The sequence below is a fragment of the Cryptomeria japonica genome, chromosome 10, assembly GCF_030272615.1.
Source record: "Cryptomeria japonica chromosome 10, Sugi_1.0, whole genome shotgun sequence".
Classification (NCBI taxonomy): domain Eukaryota; kingdom Viridiplantae; phylum Streptophyta; class Pinopsida; order Cupressales; family Cupressaceae; genus Cryptomeria; species Cryptomeria japonica.
The window spans coordinates 857,685,889-857,706,082 of NC_081414.1; positions in this window are offsets into that span (position 1 = coordinate 857,685,889).

The window sequence follows — 20,194 nt, forward strand, 5'->3', positions numbered from 1 at the left end:
ATCAAAAACTTAATTTCCATCTGAGGGCGGTAACTGATCAAAAATAGATTTTTACTTTTTCCGGGAGTTGGTGAGAGTGACTGAGAGTGCATCCTTTACACTTTCCATTAAAGAATTTTGTGCTTGAATATTAGCCAATAGTGATATTAAGCCATCAAGAGTGCTTCCCTCTTGTGTAGTAGATAGGCGTGTAGCTCGGTTAATCTGCTCTTGAACTGATGAAAGATGAGGAAGGAATAATGTCTAGAGTGTCATTATATCCATCCTGATCTTATGTTCTTCATTTCTTAGTTCCTGTTGTTGAGCCATGAGCTGTTGAAGCTTTGTATAAAAATTCTAAACTGAATTGGGCTCAGTGGTCAACTTATGTGAGAGATCAGTGATCTCTCTCTCAATTGCATCAGTTTTATTCTTGATATCTTTAATGAATAAGGAAAATGTACAAAGTTTCTAAAATAAATAAAGAATATGCTTGAGTTGAGGGGACAACTCAGCAATGAATTTGACAAGCTTGACTTTTCCAATAGCTAGAGCTTTTTGTACCTCTTCTATCATTTTTGCAGTAAGCTCTTTGTCTTTTAGCTTGCTCAAGTACTCAGATGCATCAACTCCAGATGTTTCTATTTGATTAAGGAGTTCATCTAGTTGAATGTGGATGGCTGCATCGGTTGACACTGTAGCAGAAGGTAGCATATCTGTCAGTAGTGTCTTTACCTTCTGTAGTACTTTATTCTTCTTTTGAATGGCCATCTATTTTTCTTGTTTGGCCTTTGCTTTGCATAGTTCACCGAAATCAATAAGTGCTTGCACCTTTAATTTTGAAATATCCACATTGGGCAACACTATCGATTTAGTTAAATCAACTTTAAAACTATGCTTTTTCACCTTCTTCTCTTTACCTTTGGTCGGTTGTACCAAGACAATAGCTTGTGAGGCTTGCTGACCCTCGGTAGGTTGCTTGGTGGAGGGAACACTTTGCTTGGTTCCTGTAGCCATTGTGGTGTCCTTTGGTGTCTCGGTACTAGGTGTCTCAGTTGTAACATTTTCAATGTTTGACGGTGCTTGAGAGGTCTTTTCTTGAGTTGTACCTTCTGCTGCTTTAGACTGGTGACCTTCGGTGCCTTGTGCTGTATCCTTAGGAGCTTCGGTAGAGACAGGTGGCTTGACCAGCGGGTAAGGCTGAACTTATTCTAAAATAGATTCACTAGATACAAGTTTTGCATAGGTAGTGCCTTCTATCATTTCCTGCTCTGGTGCTTCTACATCCATGACATCTTCATCAATTTGAATAGTGTCAGCCGGGTCTTGCTTGGTAGCATCAGGACCTTGCTCAGTGACATCAGGATCATGCTCGGTAACATCAACAATTTCAACTTTAGATTGTTCACTGGCATCTTTTATTTTGAATATTTCTTGCCACTTTTCTTTTTTCTCATTTTCTACATCAATGTATAGCCCATTCATCAATTTTAAGGCTCTTTGTTTGACAAGAAATTTAGAATTGTAGGTTGTCAAATGCTCCTTAATTTCTGCTACAAACATATCAGGAAATAGATGGAGTAGACTTCTTTCTCTAATTTGTTTCTCTGAGTCCATTGCATATTTCCACCTATTATCAATATGCAAGTAAAGTTCATTCGGAAGTGACTTTACTAGTTCTAATGGAGCTAGCCGAAACTTTAGAAGTGTGCAGATGACAACTTCTTCAGTTTGTCTCTTCTCATCATTTTTCCTAGTCTTATACTTGACATATATAAATCCTGCAAATCCACCATATTCTTTTAGATTGGCACAGAAGTTTTCAACACTATGAATATTTACCTTCTTGCTTTTTACAATCTGGAATTTGTTTGCATCATCGGATTCTATATCGCTAGACTCTTTTGCTAGAATGAGTCTCCAAGTAGATTTCTTGTAGGTCTTGGTTACCTTGGGAGTAGTAACATTCTTTTGTCTCTTACTCGGTGATGCAGCTGATGCTCTAGTGTTAGGTCTCTTTGTTGGTGAAGTCGGTAGGGCCTTTGAAGTGTCTAGTTCTTTCTTTTTAACACTTTACCCTTAGGCAACTCGGTACTCAATGTTATTGCTGCCGCTTGAGCTTCTGATTCCTCTTTGGTAATGCAAGAGTGCCTTTGATAGGTGTAGAGGAAGAGTCTTCTCCGAATTTCTCTGTTAGAACCTTTATCATCTTTGTAGCCTTTCTTGTAGCTTTGGGTACTACAATGCTCATTTTAACTTTTTCTTTCACCTCTTCATAAGTTTCATATCTTAGCTCAGTAGCATGCCTTGGCAATGAAAGATAGGCATCAATTTGCTATTGTATGATATCATAGTCAACCTCGTAACCCATTGGTGGAAAATATTGAGTCCTTGGTTCCATAGCATTCACATAACAGTAATCGGTGTCTACCTCAAAGCATATATCATCCTTATATTTCTCTACCAGCTGTGGTGGAATCCGGTACCTGTTGTGCATCTTCTCTTGAAATTTGCTGAAGTAGTCATCCATGATATCATTAAAATTATCTCCCAACTTCTTGATAAAATCATTAATTTGATGAGTGATTGGTCGGTGTAGCTCCCAAACTACTTTACCAACTGAGGGAAAGAACTCAAAGTAGAAAAACATGCATACAAGAAGTGAACCAAACTTCAGTGTATTTGCCAAGTTGTTCTTTTTCGGTTTCCTTATTGTGTTTAGGTTCTCAAACAAGTTCTTCAGTAGCACTTCACATAAATCAACTTTCATTCCCTTTTTCACTATTTTATAGGCTAAGTCAACTGTAGCACAGGGTACACTGTTTTCCTTTGCAGATTGGAAGAAATAGTAACCAATTACTCTAATTGCAAACTTAAGTTTTGCATCAATGACATTATTCAGTTTCAGTCCTCGGTAATCAGATTCTACTCTAGTTAAATTGATTAACTCCTTCTGTGCTCGTGCATGGTCATAGATAGGATACCTGGTGATCACATGAATGATTTCCTTGGTGATTTTGAATGGTTGCTCTTCTAGCCACATGAAATCATCATGAACTCTGCTCAAAACAAACTTAACCCACTGGGGTTTGAACACACGAGGATAGGTTAGGGCTTCAGTTAATCTTTTGATTCTGATGTGTTCATACTTGCTATCCATTTTTCCATCGGTACATAGCTCATCATATGTGTCTCTAATCTCAACATGACCGAGTTCTTCAACACGGCATTTGGTGAAGAATCTAACATCTTCAACTAACAAGACTCGATCTGGGATGAGTGAAAAGGCAGTTTTGTCATCCAGTTCAGAGGCAACTTTAGGAGTCAAAGTGTATTTCAGTGAGGGCTTCTCGACATTCTTGAGAACTAAGGGATCTTGGATCTTGGGTGCCATTTGTAAATTTTAGATAAAACTAGCAAACTATCCTTAGGGTTTGACAGTTTACAAACGGCAGACGTTTCACACTCGGTAGGTAATAGCAATTTGACAAGATCGGTAAACTAGCTTAACAGTGATGAGATTTGATGTAAATACCTTGGATTCGCTCTGAATGAGGTTTTGATCACCTTGATTCGCTTTGCTCTGCTCTCTCGAAAACTTGGTGAATGAAAATGATTGCGAAGATGCTTTTAAATACATAAAATACCTTATCAGGCTCCGTGTGGGTTAGGTCAAAAACATTAAATGCACTCGGTTCACTTTTAACCAATTTACTCTCTTTTCTTTCGTTTTAACTGAGTAACCAAATTTCATTCATTTACCGACTTTACAGGCTTCCTGTATACACCGACTTGACAGGTTTCCTGTAAAGTACTTTTGATAGAATTCCAAACTTACTAATGCATCTTGACTATGCAAATTTTGAATTTCGTACATAATAGAATAGGAACTATTATGATTTTAACCTTGAGAGAATGCAGTCCCTTCATATCTTTTCATGATTAATTTGGAATAGGTGCACCTAACTCGGTAGGTAAGGTGCTTTCTTCATTTGATACAATTTCTTTCTTTTTCCAAATCATCTTTAATTTTTCTTTTATTTCTTCAGTGTCTCCTCTAGGTTGATCTCTGCAATCTCCAACTAAATGTCCAACTTTGTGACAATGAAAACATGCCATACCAGGATTTCTCCATGATCTTTGGTTGTTCATTCCAAACCTTATAAAATAGTTGGCACTAATATGTCCATATCTTCCACAACATTTACACCATATCCTTGTTTTGTAATCCCATGGTACTTCTGCATATTGTCGGTAAGGATTTGTGTGAGTTCAGTAACCTCTAGTGTTTGCTCAATGTGCAGACCACATGTAGTTCTTTTGCTTAAGCTAGCACTTCTTAGTACTATGTCCATATTTATTGTAGTTTCTACAAAACCCTTTGAATTTTTCTTTCTGATAGTTGTTAACAGACTTTGTCCTACATTGATTAAATGTGTGACCATATTTATTGCAATTGTAACAATAATCATTGGACTTAGAGATATTTGGTTGCTTATCTTTTCTGATTTGGCACATGTTGGTAGTATGACCTTGATTTCCACAGTAGTAGCAAATATGCTTCTTCCTTTTGATTTTATTCCTATTTCCAACTTGCTTTGATGATTCTCCTCTCTCGGTAGTATGAATTCCTTTCTCGGTAGAGTCTTTTCCTTTGTAACCGAGTCCTGCATCTTTGTTGGGTCTTCTTGTATTCAGTTGCTCATCCAACATCTTTGATGCTTCATAACTCTTCTTTAGTGTTTCTTTGGATTTCTTCTCTATTTCAAGTTCATCATTCAACCTTGATACTTCAAGTTTCAATGCTTAATTCTCATCATTCTTCAGAATTGCTTCATGATGTGCATAACCTAGTTGATCTATCACATTTTGTTGAATCCCAGTCAACCTTATGATTTCATCATTTTTATCAGATACTAAGACTTCAAGTTGTTGTTTCTCTCTCTATAGATCTCTTGCTTTATCCTCAGTTGTCCTCAATGCATCTAGATTTTCAGTCATCTATGTACTTAAATGTTCATGTTCTCTTTTCATTGCTTTTAGTTGATCAGCCAATGCTTTGTTCATTTCTTTCAATACTCCAATCATTTCTTTAGTCTCTTCAGATATACTATTCTCAGATGATGTCTCAATTTGTTCCACTAACTCTTGAGAATCCTACAAGTCATTAGATAATCTTCTTCTTACCTTTAGAGATTTTTGCATTTGCCTTTGCTTGTCCGCAATCACTTGATTAGCATGATCCAACTCTTCTTGCAGATACACAATCCTCCAAGATTGTTTATAGCCTTCCATTGATAAGATCTTTCTCTTTAGGTAGTTAAACCCTTTTCCAAGATTCAAGCTCTGATACCAATTGTTAGGCCCAATATGGAAAGCTAATGTACTGAGAGGGGAGGGGTGAATCAGTACTCCAAAACTTTTCTTGAACAATAACTTTACTATTATGCAAAAACATAATAGTGCAGTAACATAAAATAAAGTTAAAACAAATAGATAACAATCATACATGATTCACTCCATAACACATATATTTTGGTTACGTAGAAACTCTTGGTTAGAGAGAAAAACTGCGGTGGGGATGGCACCCACAACTTCACTACTGCAATAATAAAGAATGCTCGGTTAGAGCTACATTTAGCTATTTCTGATAGCTTACCCTGTTAGGAGTAACAAGATCTATTAGATCTACCTTGCAAAAGGATTTTACAACATTTATTCTGAATGTTGCACCTGGTTAGAGGATTTACAATCTATAGACTTGATTAGAGTCTTTTACCCTGTTAAAGGTTTCTCTTTCAACTTCACAATATTACAATAAAATCATTACAAATATCTGCAACTTTACATCTAAAATGTAATAGCAGATTCTATGTGCTCAGAATAGATTACCTTGCTTATAGCATACCTTAGTAACCCATATAGTAACTTGGTAAACCCTTCTGTTTACTTTGTTCTTCGACTGTTCTCTAAAAACCTTCTCAGTGACCTCTGTGTCTCTGTAACAATCTTCTTTCATGCATACATACACTTAACTCATGCTGTATAAATAGATCTCTTAAAATGGTGATCCAATTCATTGCTTCAATCTTACAAACAAGATTCCTCGAATGAATAACTAAACAAAATATTTCATTGGTTAGATTGATCTCATAATCATACACAATCTTCTAGTGTAATTTCCAATGTAATAACGGTTAGATGTGCCTCGATCTTGTAACACATTTTCATATGCATGTCCAGGTTCAATGTATCTTGTAACACATTTCACTCGGTGAATATCAACTCGGTGCGTCATCTTTACTACTCGGTAGACATAAAAAGATACTCGGTAGATAGCTCGGTGTGTACTACATGCTGTGACTGCTTTCCTCTGTAATCGACTAGACTATGCATACCGACTTCTTTGTGTGTACCAACTGCATGATTCGGTAGTGCTAACGGACTAGAATGTATAGTATGACTTTGAATATAAAAATTAATGGCAACTTGATAAGTAGTAACAATATAGCTCTTAGCAATATCATTTTAGCAATGTTATCATGTTCAATTTTAGCTTAAATCTTAGCTTATTTCATAGCAATATCATAGAATCATATAGCTTAAATCATTATCTCATCTAGATCATGCATCTTCATCATTTAAATCCTCCATTTAAATGTAGTCAAGTCACTGGAATTTTCATAACCAGATCTGAGAGAAAAATTCATACTTGCATTTACTAGGAGGCAATAGATCGATTAGCTATGGTTTTATCTTTCGTTGATTAATTTTCTAACCATTGCTTGTAATTGTGTTGCAGCTATAGGTACACAGGTCTACACTTCACAAATACACGATAGTTGGTTATCTTGTTTGTGTTCCCATTGATCGGTGGTGTTGGATTTGGTTTATGGTGACCTATTTTGGGTTCGATGTTATCTAGGTTATGGACCGGTTTATGTAACGTGTTGGTGGATGACCCTGATGCGTTACTAGAGGGATTTAATGATTGGTTTACATTTTTTTTGGCCTAAGACGACTTGATTGATCATTGGATTGTGGGTTTATGTTATGAATTTATTGTATTATCTTTTAGGTGGCTGACCTAATTGTTTAGGTCCCCGGTTGGTATAAATATGATGTAAGATCTCTTTGTAGCTTATGGGCATATATGTATGGGCTTAAGGGATTATGGTATATAGGATTATCTATGTGTGAATAATGTTGTAATCGTATGCAGATATTTTTATTGATCATAGGTGATTGAATTGGGTTTTTAAGAGAGGTTTAAGGCCTCTGGTAACGAGCTTAACCATAATTATACTTAGGCATAGGAGATGCTATACTTGCAGTTCAATCTTCATTTCATATTGTATTATGATGTTTTATGTAGTTAGTGAGGCTCATTTTGTGATCAACAATGTGCTCTAGGCTGTTGGCATTCTTGCATGTGTAGGCCCCTTCATATTATAATCACATACTTACTGTTGAAGTATTATTTGACTATGGGTAGGCTTCCCACCTTGGTTTTTCCCTTTACTGGGTTTTCCAAGTACAATCTTGGTGTCATGTGTTATGGATGGATGGTAACTATTTTGTGATTTATGTTTATGTTTAATTGCTATATCAGTCATTCTGTTATTTGGTTTATGCATTCCAGTATTGAGTTTGTGTTCGGGTAATAAGGTTTTGAATGCTTAAAGTTTTGTAATCCGGTGACAACTAATTCACCCCCCCCCCCCCCCCTCTCAGTTGTCCTTTGGTTATCTAAGTTGTCTAACAAGTCCTACCTTCTGGACTAACGAATGCGCCTGTAACATTCATGAACTTGATGAATAATGTTTTTAGGGATTTCTTAGATAAATTTGTGTTTATCTTCATGGATGATACATTTATATATTCCAAGAAAGAAGAGGAGCATCTCCAATAAATGGAAATTGTTCTACAATGGTTAAGAGAGCATAAGTTGTATGGGAAACTGTCTAAATGTACATTCTTTCAGAAGAGAGTATAATATTTGGGTCATGTGATTTCACCAAAGGGGATTGTAGATGATCTTGCAAAGATAAAAGCAGTACTTGAATGGTAGTACGAAGAAATGTATTAGAAGTTAGAAATTTTATGGGTCTGGTTGGGTATTATAAAAAGTTTGTAGCAAAATTTTCCAAGATAGTTTTTTCCATTACTTCGTTACAAAGAAAAGGGAGTTTGAGTGGTCGAAAAAATGTCAAGTAGTATTTGACCAACTTAAGAAGTTGACTACAACTCTTGTATTAAAAGTACTAAATTCAGATGGTGATTTGGTGTCATCGCAGATTCATCAAGAGAAGGTTTGGGTGGAGTATTGATGCAAGAGAGGTGATTCATAGCCTATGAGTCAAGGAAGTTGAAGCCATATGAGAAAAAATATGCTTCATGTGATTTATAGCTAGCTATGGTTGTTCATGCATTAATACAAATGTGGAGACAAGTGTATCTTTTGTGAAAACCCTTTGAACTGAAAACTAATCATCACAGTTTGAAGTATTTTTTTACCCAACCAAATTTGAATGCTCAACAACGAAGATGATTGGAGTTGATATTATATTATGATTTCAATATCAATTACATCAAGGGAAAGAAAAATTAGGTTGTAGATGCCCTAAGTCGAAGGAGGCATATCTCCTCAATGATATCAATCCAAACTGATTTCAAGGGACAAGTGTTGCAGAAATCCAAGGGTGATGAGTTCTATAAGCAAGTCAATAAGGCACTCTCGGATTATCCGCAGGACCCAAGGTATGAAGGATTTTATTTTGAACCCAATGGGTTGTTGAAGTTTAAGGTAATAATCTATGTACCTAACTATGGGGAACTAAGAAATTTGGTATGGAAATAAGTTCATACTGTAACACCATATTTTAGACATCCCGAAGTAACAAAGTTGTTGATTGATATTAAGCCATTGTATTTCTCGAAAGGGATGAAAGGGGATGCTACAATATTTGTAGCAAGCTTCTTAGAATGTCAAAGGGTAAAAGAAAAACATCATCATCCTACAGGCCTATCGTATCCTCATGAAGTTCCAGAAATAAAATGCCAAGTCATTAGTATGGATTTTGTACAAGGTATCCCTATATAAAGGAATAAGAATAATGTCATTCTGGTAGTAGTGGACATTTTTACCAAGGTAGCACATTTTATCCCAGGGAATTTAATTGATGGAACTCCTATTGTGGCATGAAATTTTATTCAAGAGTTATTTAGGTTACATAGAATTCCTAAAAATATTATTTCTGATAGGGATGCTCGTGTGACATCTAGGTTTTGGAAAACCTTATTTTCTTTTCTTGGGACATATTTGAACATAAGTTCAACATACCATCCAAAAAATGATGCTCAGACTGAAAGGGTGAACCAAGTATTGGAAGATTTACTTAGAATGTATTGCATGGATCAGCAATAAAAGTGGGAAGATTACTTACCCTTAGTAGAATTTGTATATAACAACTATTATCACTCTTCAATTAACATGTCTTTGTTTGAAGCATTGTGTGGTAGGAAGTGTCGAACTCCTATGAGCTAGGATAAGCTTGAGGATAGGATAAGCCTTGGACCTGACATGCTAGTAGAAATGGAGGAGCAAGTTGGAATAATTAAGAAAAGACTAGAAGAAGCTAATAATAGGCATAAGAGTTATGCAGATTCCAAGCAAGCACCTAGACATTTATCGGTAGGGAAAAAGGGTAAGTGCACCAAGATGGTGAACAAAAAATTGGACACCAGAAAAAAAAAAAAAAAAAAGCCTAAAACGAACGAAACGCGATCATGTTTTTAAAAAATTCAAAATAGACGTACGTGTAAGGATCAGAAAATCTGAGTCAAAACACACAAGATTTATTTAAATTAAAAATGTGTACGGGTTATTTAAAATAAAAAAAGTGATCATGTTTTTAAAAAAATAAAAAAACGTGATCCTAGTTTTTAATAGTAAAAATGTGATCGCATTATGCTTACATAATGTCAAATAAGGAACATGGGCATAGATGGCAATTCTTTTAGCATTATCTTCATTTTTCATCAAGATATATACAAAAAATATAACATTTTTAATATTTTCTCTTTGTCTTTTATCTTTCTTATACTTTATGTTACATTTTATGTATATATTATCAAGATTTTTGAGAGTGGTTTTAGATCTCTAGGAGTCATAATGCAAATTTTAGGTTTTAGGAGATCTTATAATTTTTTAGATAGTCAAATTTTAGTAGCCAATATTCTTCTATCATCATTCTCTTACTATCTCTCTATCTCATGCTCTTTGTCTCCCCTAAGCTCTAGACCTATCTATTTTCCTATCTCTCTCCTTCTTCTTCCTCTCTAGTCAAATTTTAGTAATCAATATTCTTCTATCATCATTCTCTTAATATCTCTCTATCTCACGCTCTATCTCCCCTAAGCTCTAGACCTATCTATTTTCCTATATCTCTCCTTCTTCTTCCTATCCACCTCTCCCTATCTCACTCTCTCCTCTCTCCCCAAGATCTATATCTTATAATATCTCACACAATCAAATTTCAGTAATTACTAAGCTATTATTATCATTCTTTCTATATCTCTATTTCACTCTCTTTGTTTCCCTCGATGTCTAAACCTATATCTTTTCCTATCACTCTCTCTCTCTCTCTCCCCCCATTTTTCTATATCATTCACTCCTCTCTCCCCAATCTCTAAACCTATGTCTTCCACCCTTCTACTTTGTATCTCCTCTCACTTCTATACCTACCTCATGCACATTCTCACCTCTATCTCACCTCTATCCCCCTCCCCATCTATCTCTCTTTTTCCCTCTATTTATCTCTATCTCCTCTCTCCCTCTTCCTTCATATCTCCCCTCACTCCCTTCATTTACTTCTCTCTCTCTCTCTCTCTCTCTCTCTCTCTCTCTCTCTCTCTCCCCCATCCTCCCATGCTTCCTCTCTACTTATCTCAACCTTTCCCTTTGTACTAACCTCTATCTCCCCTCTCCATCTTTCTACATAGATTTACATCCCTCGCTCCCTCCCTCTATTTTTCTACACACACACACACACACATATATATTTTCATACCTCCCTCTCTCCCTCTCTCCCTCCCTCCCTATTTCTCTATATCTCACTCTCTTTTTCTCCCCCAAGATTTATACCTATCTCTCCCTACCACTCTCCTTATCTCCCCTCTCTCTACCTCTTTCTATATCACTATCCACTCCACCCAAGATCTAGACATATGTTTTTACCTCTTTCTCACCATTATCTCTCTCTACATACCTCTCTCTCAGTCCCTTTAATTTTCTATATATATCTCCTTCCCTCCTCTATCTCTACTTATATCTATCTCCCATTGCCCTCTCTTTATACATACATCAACATAATTTCCTACCTACCTTTATTTCTCTAAATAAATATTTGTCTCAAACTCTCTCTATTCATACATCCCTCCCTCCTTCCTTCCACCTCTCTACTTAGCCATCTATCTATACTCTCTATCTCCCCTCTCCCTTTATGTATTTATCTCTTTTATCTCTATCCATATATGTTCTCTCCTACTCTCTACTTCCTTCCCTCCATACTACTATTACTCTCTCTCTCTCTCTCTCTTCTCTCTCTCTCTCTCTCTCTCTCTCTCTCTCTCTCTCTCTCTCTCTCTCTCTCTCTCTCTCTCTCTCTCTCTCTCTCTCTCTCTCTCTCTCTCTCTCTCTCTCTCCCCCCTATTTCTCTATCACTTTATATCCTCAACCCCCCACTCTCTCAATCCCTCTCTCTTTTTCAACCCACCCTCTCTCTCTCTCTCCCTCTTTATCTATTTCCCTCCCTCTTTCTCTCCTCAACCCCTCTCTCTCTCTCCCCCTCCCTATCCCTTTCTCTTGATCTCTCTCTCACAAAATTAGTCTCTCTCTCAACCTCTCTCTTTATCTCTCCCTCTTTTTCTCCTCAACCCCTTCTCTCTCTATTTCTATCTCCCTCGCTCTCTCTCTCTCTCTATTACACTATCTCCCCCTCTCTCTTTTTGTCTCACAACCCCTCTACTAATCTCTCTCTTACTCAACCTCTCTCTCCCTCTCTATATTTTTATCTCTCAACCTCTCTCTCTCCTTCAACCTCATTATCTCTATCTTTATATCTTTTTCTCTCCCTTTCTCAACCCCTTTGTTTCTATCTCCCTCCCTCTCCCTCCCTCTCTCCATCCCTTTCTCTACCTCCTCCTTCCTTCTTCGTACTCTCTCTCTAACTACTTGTCTCTATCTCCCCTCCCTCTCTTTGAATGAGATAGGGGTTTAGAGAGAGAAAGAGGGAGAGAGAGGGATTTAGAGAGAGAGATCAAGGGAGAGAGAGAGAGAGGGGGGTGGTTGAGAAAGAGTGAGAGGGGTTGAGGATAGAAAGAGATAGAGAGATAGCAAGAGAGAGAGAGAGAGGGAGAGAAAAAGGAAGAGAAAAAGAGAGAGGTTGAGAAAGGGAGACACTGAGAAATTGATGTTGAGAGAAATACTAAAGTTGAGACATAGAGGGGTTGAGAGAGAGAGAGAGAGAGAGAGAGAGAGAGAGAGAGAGAGATCTCAGGAGAGAGGGATAGGGAGGGGGAGAGAATGTGAGATAGAAAGAGAGATGGGGGAGATAGAGTGACAGAGATGTGTGTGAGAGAGATAGACATAGAGAGAGAGGGGGTTTAGGATAGAAAGGGAGAGGTTGAGAGAGAGATCTTGGGAGAAAGGGATAGGGAGGGGAGAGAGAGAAGAGGTTGAGGAGAGAGAGAGGGGGGGTAAGGAGAGACAGTGATAGAGAAATAGGGGGAGAGAGGAAGAGAGGGATGGAGGGACATAAAGGGAGATAGATAGGTGAGATAAATAGTACTATGGAGGGAAGGAGGTAGAGAGTTAGGGGACATAAAAGTAGAGAGGGATGGAAAGATAGGTAGGTATAGAGAGAGATATGGGAGATAAATAGAGTATGATGGAAGATAGATGGATAGAAGAGATAGATGGTATAGATATATGGGTAAGTAGAGAGTTGGAGGGAAGGAGGGAGGCATATATGAATATAAAGATAGGTTGAGATGGAGATTTATTTACAGAAATAAAGGTAGGTAGGAAATGAGTGAGATGAATGTATAAGGAGAGGAAAAGGGGAGATAGATATAAGTATAGATAGAAGGGGATAGAGAGGAGGGAAGGATATCTATGTAGAAAATTAAATGGATTGAGAGAGAGATAATTGTGAGAGAGAGACGTTAAAATATTTGTCTGGATCTTGGGGTGGAGAGGAGAGTGATATAGAGAGAGGGGAGAGATGGAGAGTGATAGGGAGAGATAGGTATAGATCTTGGGGAAGAAAAAGAGAGTGAGATAAAGAGAAATAGAGAGGGAGGGAGTAAGTGAGTGAGAGAGAGGAATATATATGTAGACAAATAGATGGAGGGAGGGAGGGATGTAGAGGTATGTAGAGAGAGGGAGAGGGGAGACAAAGGTTACTACCAAGGGAAAGTTTGAGAGTGAGATAAGTAGAGAGGAAGCATTGGAGGATGGGACAATGAGAGAGAGAGAGGTATGAAGAGAATTAAATGAAGGGAGTGAGGAGAGGTAAGTAGGAAGAGGGAGAGAGGAGAGAGAGATAAACAGAGGGAAAAATAGAGATAGGTGGGGAGGGGGAGGGGGAGAGGTGAGATAGAGATGAGAGAATGTGTGAGGTGGGTAGAGAAGAGAGAGGAGATACAAAGTAGAAGGGTGAGAGACATAGGTTTAGATATTGGGGAGAGAGGAGGGTGATAACTTAATAAGGAATGATGAGTACCAAACTAGTACTGAGAGGGGGGGTGAATCAGTATAGGCAAAAATCACTTTCCTAAAACCGGTTAGATAACAGGCACTGTGCTTTGGCAGACAAATAGTAATACCTATCTTAAATAGAGTACAACCAGCAAAAGCCAGAATAGCTGAGATAAGCATAAACCGGTTGACACTTATCTTTTCATAAAATCCTAGTATTACACTTCCATTTCACCCTTATGTATGAACAGGTAGTCAGTCATAACAACTAGTTTAGCATGATTTAACATCAAACACAAATCACTTAAACCATAACATGAAAATCACCACACATAACACACACATTTTTTCACGTGGAAATCCAACTGGGAAAAACCACGGTGGGGATGAATACCCACAAGCTGTTTTGAACAATTTAGAAGTCCACTTTGTTAGGAGCCTAGTCTGGTTAAAGACTTATTACAACAGGTTCTATTGAGAACCGATCCTGCTAGGGATCACCCGGTTAAGGGATGGCTAAGATACCCGGTTAAGGGTTAAACCCTATTAAAGGTTACCTTGTTATAGGATTTAAAGAACTCAATGAATTTGAGTCACCTTCTTAAAGGATTTTCAGTAAGCTGGTCAGAGCTACCCTGTTAAGGGATTTTCCAACTATTGAGGTGGTTAAAGATCAACAGGTTTTACAATGATCTGGTAACAGCACTCAATGCCAATGCAGATCTGTTTTAGCTCCTCTTCACCTTCTACACTTACACTCTGCAGATATCACTTCTCTCCTCTGGTCTGGCAAGAATCACATATCACTTCACTTGGATACACACATACAACTTTTGCCAACAACTTTAGAAAGAAACACAACAATGACCTTATAGGGAAGATAGGTCAGTAGTATAAACCCTAAACCCTAAACCTATTAGGTTAAGCAATTCAAAATGGTTCAATCCTGATTGTTGAACATATTGCATTAAATGCAAAAGTCTTGAACCGATCTCAAGACGTTCACCATCATTCGTTTTCCACCACTTTCATGGTGGCTGATAACCCATCACGCATTTTCATTGTTTACAGACTTCGCACATTCCTGAGGTAGAAGAGAATAATCTCCTTCATGCAAGATCCTTCACGTGCACAAGGTAGACATGGCAACATAGTATGTTCTTCGTTACAATGCTAACTCATCACATAAAGTCACTAGTTGAGTCACACAGGCTTGAAGCACATCAACCGAAAACCCTAAGACTACCAACTGATAGTCATACAAAGCTTCCATGTACCGGTTCCCATATCAACATGCTGGTTCACCTTGAACAAACACACCGCTTCACTTTGGCACATATACTGGTTCACAATGTTATACCAGTTCTCACATATATCGGTTCTCCCTTTTTCAGCATATTGACATCAATGACAACATACAATGCCATCATGTCCTCATACTGGTTCACATAATGCCAACAATCTCCCCCTTTGGCATTAATGGCAATATACAAAGATATCTCTCCGCTTCACATCTTCTCCCCCAGTTTCTACAGATACCTTCTCTGCTTCACTTCTTCTCCCCCTTTGACAACAATGCCAAAGTGGAGGCACAAGCTTTCCTATTCCATTATGCTACTCCCCCTGAGGAGTAGCATCCTTCAAAACATCAATCCTGAAGAGAAATTTGACTTATGCAATACTTGACTAATGTGGAGCATATATCTTTAGTTTACCTCTTGAAGGGGTAGCACCCCTAACTCACCTCTTAAGTACATAAATGTAGCCTTTAGGAGAGGCTTGGTGAATATGTCTGCTAACTACTCCTTGCTGGAAACATGTTCTAGTGCAATATCTTTGTTCTGAAGCTTTTCCCTCAAGAAATGATACTTAAGCTCAAAGTGCTTGGTTCTAGAATGTAAAACCGGATTCTTGGAGATGTTAATTGCACTAGAATTGTCACAAAATATATTTATCGGTTCAGATACAGGAACTTTGAAGCCATTTAATACATGCTTCATCCAAATTGTCTGAGTGCAGTTCATGAAAGCTGCAACATACTCTGCTTCCGCTGTAGACTGAGAGATACAACTCTGCTTCTTACTCATCCAGGAGACCAGTCTACCACCAAGAAAGAATGCACCACCGGTTGTGCTCTTTCAGTCGTCCACATTACCTGCCCAATCAGCATCTATGAATACTTTCAAGTTGAAATCCTTGCCATATGGATACCACAATCCATAATCAATAGTTCCCTTCAGATACCTAAGAATCCTCTTGACTGCAACCAAGTGGGATTCTCTTGGACTTTTCTGGAACCTTGTAGTGATGCCAACTGCATGTACAATATCTGGTTTGCTATGAACTACATAATGCAACTTACCAATCATTGATTGGTATTCCTTCTCATCAACCAATTTTGAGTCATCCTCTTTGGATAGTTTACAACTGGTCACCATCGGTGTACCAACTAGTTTGATATCTTCCATGCCAAAGGTCTTCAACACCTCTTTGACATACTTGGACTAAGTGATAAAGATTCCATCTTTGATCTGCTGAATCTGCAGTCCAATGAAGAACTTAATTTCCCCTATGAGTGACAACTCAAACTCTTTCTTCATCTCATCTGCAAACTCATGACTCATCTTGTCATCTCCACCAAAGATAATGTCATCAACAAATACCTCACAGATCAAGATCTGATCTCCTTTAGATTTCAAGTACATATTGCTATCTTCGCTTGTTCTCTTAAATCCAATATTTAGTAGATGGGAGTGCAGATGTTCATACCATTCTCTAGGTGCTTGCTTTAGACCATATAAGGCTTTATGTAGCCTACACACCATGTCATTGTCTTCAGATAAGGCAAACCCATCTGGTTGCTCTATATACACCTCCTCTTCAAGTATTCCATTTAGAAATGCAAATTTTACATCTATTTGATATACTTTGAATCCTTTAAAAGTTGCATATGCAAGAAGCATACAAACTCCTTCCAATCTGGCTACTGGAGCAAAGGTTTCTCCATAGTCTTCTCCTTCTTCTTGAGAATATCCTTTACATACTAGTTTAGCTTTGTTTCTTACCACTATGCCATCTTCATTTAGCTTGTTTCTGAAAACCCATTTGGGTCCAATGATATTTTTATGCTCCGCTCTGGGTACCAAAGACCATGTACCATTCTTCTCTATCTGGTCAAGTTCCTCCTCCATTGCCTTGATCCAATCTTCATCTTTATGTGCCTCTTTGAATGATTTAGGGTCAAATTCAGAGATCATACAAGAATTCTCTCTGATCTTTCTTCTTGTAAGGATTCTTGCATCCTTATCTCCTATGATCTTCTTAGGATCATGATTCAATTTGACATATCGAGGAATGCTCTTGATTGATTCCTCCTTCTTTTCTTCTCCATTCTCATCTTCATCAGCATTAGTGTCTACCAGTGAAGGACCACTGTTACTGGTACTTGGCTGATTAGTAACCGGTTCCCAGAAGGTTACTACCGGTTCATCTCTTACTTGCAGACTGCCGATTTCCTCAGATTTTCCAGAGTTTTCATCAACTCTAACATTGATGCTTTCAGCAATTCTCTGAGTCCTATTGTTGAAACATTTGAGAGCTTTGCTCTTGGTGGAATATCCTAGGAATATTCCTTCACATTTTGCATTGATCTTACTCTGATGTTCACTCCTCTTGATATAACATTCGCTACCAAACATTCTAAAGTAGCTTACTACTAGAGTCTTACCGGTCCAATACTCATAAGGAGTCTTGTCTTTTCCTTTCTTGATAAGTACCCGGTTCATTGTGTATACTGTAGTGCTCACGGCTTCTCTCCAAAAGGTGTGAGCAACTTTTCCTTGGATCAGCATAGTTCTAGCTACTTCAATCGTAGTCCGGTTGTTTCTCTCTGCTAAGCCATTCTGTTGTGGAGTCCGGGGGGCAGATAGTTGCCTCTTGATGTCGTTCTCTTCACAATATTTGTTGAATTCACCGGAAGTGAACTCACCTCCTTGATCAGTTCTAAGGCATTTGATTCTTTTACCACTTTCCTTTTCTACCAATGCTCTGAAAGCTTTGAACTTTCCAAAAGCTTCAGACTTATCCTTTAAGAATGTGACCCACATCATTCTTGAGCAATCATCAGTCAGAATCATGAAATACTGATCTCCCTGCACACTCCTAGTTTTCATAGGGCCACACAAATCAGTATGCACAAGATCAAGTAAATTGTCACCACTGAAGGATTTACCTTTGAAAGTTGAGGAAGACATTTTCCCTAGTTGACACTCCCTGCACAAAGGATTTTCCAGTTTGCTCAACACCGGCAATCCTCTGACTGCCTTGGTCTTGCTGGCCTTCACAATGTTGTCAAAGTTTACATGGCAGAGTCTCCTACGCCATATCCAGCTATCATCAAATTTAGCCATAAGACATGTACTTACATTTGCATCTAGCTAAAATAAGTTGCCTTTGGTCTGCATACCGATTGCCATCAATTCACCATTCTTTCCTTTGATTTTGCATAGTCCCTTTTTGAATTCAAGAATGAGTCCACAATCATTCAGCTGGGAAACGCTCAATAGATTATGTCTGAGACCTTCCACCCAATACACATTATCAGCACTACTCTTTCCATTCAGAGAGATGGACCCTCTTCCTTTAACCATACATGGTGCATCATTACCAAAACAAACCACACCACCATCATATTCTTCCAAAGATAGAAACTTGCTCCGGTCACCAGTCATATGGTGAGAACAGCCACTATCAATAATCCACTCATTGGAATTATCAAAGTGAGAGACAAGAGCCTTCTTTTCTGACACATCTTCCTTTACTGCAACAAACACAATGTCTTCATTCTCTTCATCTTCTGATTCCTCATCTGTGACACCTTCATCAACTACAACAAAATAGTTTCTCTAGTTTCCTCCTTTGAATTTCTTGAACCTCTCTAGTTTATCCTTGTTGTCACCATTAGGATAGTTTATAGCAATATGTCCTATCCGATTACAAGAAAAGCATTTCAAAGGGAGCTTACCTCTTTATTTACCGGTTCCTTTTGGAAGTTTTTTGGCAAGAAGAACTTCAAATTCCATCAGGATCTCCTCATCATCCATTTCTCTGCTCTATCTCGGTTCACCATTGGTACACGCTTCCTTTCCTTTCCTTCATGGTACAGCAGAGGCCTTAAAAGTTGATTCAGTTTTTTGAACAGTGCCATCAAAACTATTTATCTCATAGGCTATCAACTTTGCAATGATGGAGTCAAGAGATACCTTGGTCTTGTCTATTGATCTCAACTCCTGAATATCAGCAACCCTTTTTGCATAGATCAGTAACAAGGATCTCAAAACTTTTCTTACCACAGTGGAATCTTCCATTTTACCACCTGCACTCTTGATATCCCCAACAATAGTTTTGATTCTTATTCCATACTGTTGAATGGTCTCACCTTTAGCCATTCGCATGTCTTCAAATTTCCCTCTAAGGCTTTCTTCCTTGGCTTGTTTTACATGCTCATCACCATCATAGATACTCTCAAGAGTGTCCCACACTTCTTTGGGGTTGTCTTTATCCTGGACATCAATAAACTCAATGTCAAATAAGCTGCTGATTAGGGCTTCCATGACTTTCCCATTCTCCTGTATTTCTCTTTTTTGATCATCGGTGAGAGTACTGGTAGGAATAACAAGGGCATTCTCAACATAGCTCTAGTGTTGAGCACCCATGTTTTTGATGTAAATCTTCATTCTGTCCTTCCATATTTTGAAGTTATCTCTATTGAACTTTGGACCTTCCCTCTTCATCATTACAATAGGATCTTTTCCTCAAGCGGTTAAGCTTACAGCACAAAAGACCTGGAGGAAGCTCTTATACCAATTGATAACTTAATAAGGAATGATGAGTACCAAACTGGTACTAAGAGGGGGGGGTGAATCAGTACAGGCAAAAATCACTTTCCTGAAACCGGTTAGACTGTAGGCACTGTGCTTTGGCAGACAAACAATAATACTGGTCTTAAACAAAGTACAACCAGCAAAAGCCAGAATAGCTGAGATAAGCATACACCAGTTGACACTTATCTTTTCATACAATCCTAGTATTACACTTCCATTTCACCCTTATGTATGAACAGGTAGTCAGTCATAACAACTAGTTTAGCATGATTTAACATCAGACAAATATCACTTAAACCATAACATGAAAATCACCACACATAACACATAGATTTTTTCATGTGGAAACCCAACTGGGAAAAACCATGGTGGGGATGAATACCCACAAGCTATTTTGAACTCTTTACAAGTCCGCTCTGTTAGGAGCCTAGTCCGGTTAAAGACTTATTACAACAGGTTTTGTTGAGAACCAATCCTGCTAGGGATCACTTGGTTAAGGGATGGCTAAGATACCTAGTTAAGGGTTAAACCCTGTTAAAGGTTACCTTGTTAGAGGATTTAAAGAACACAA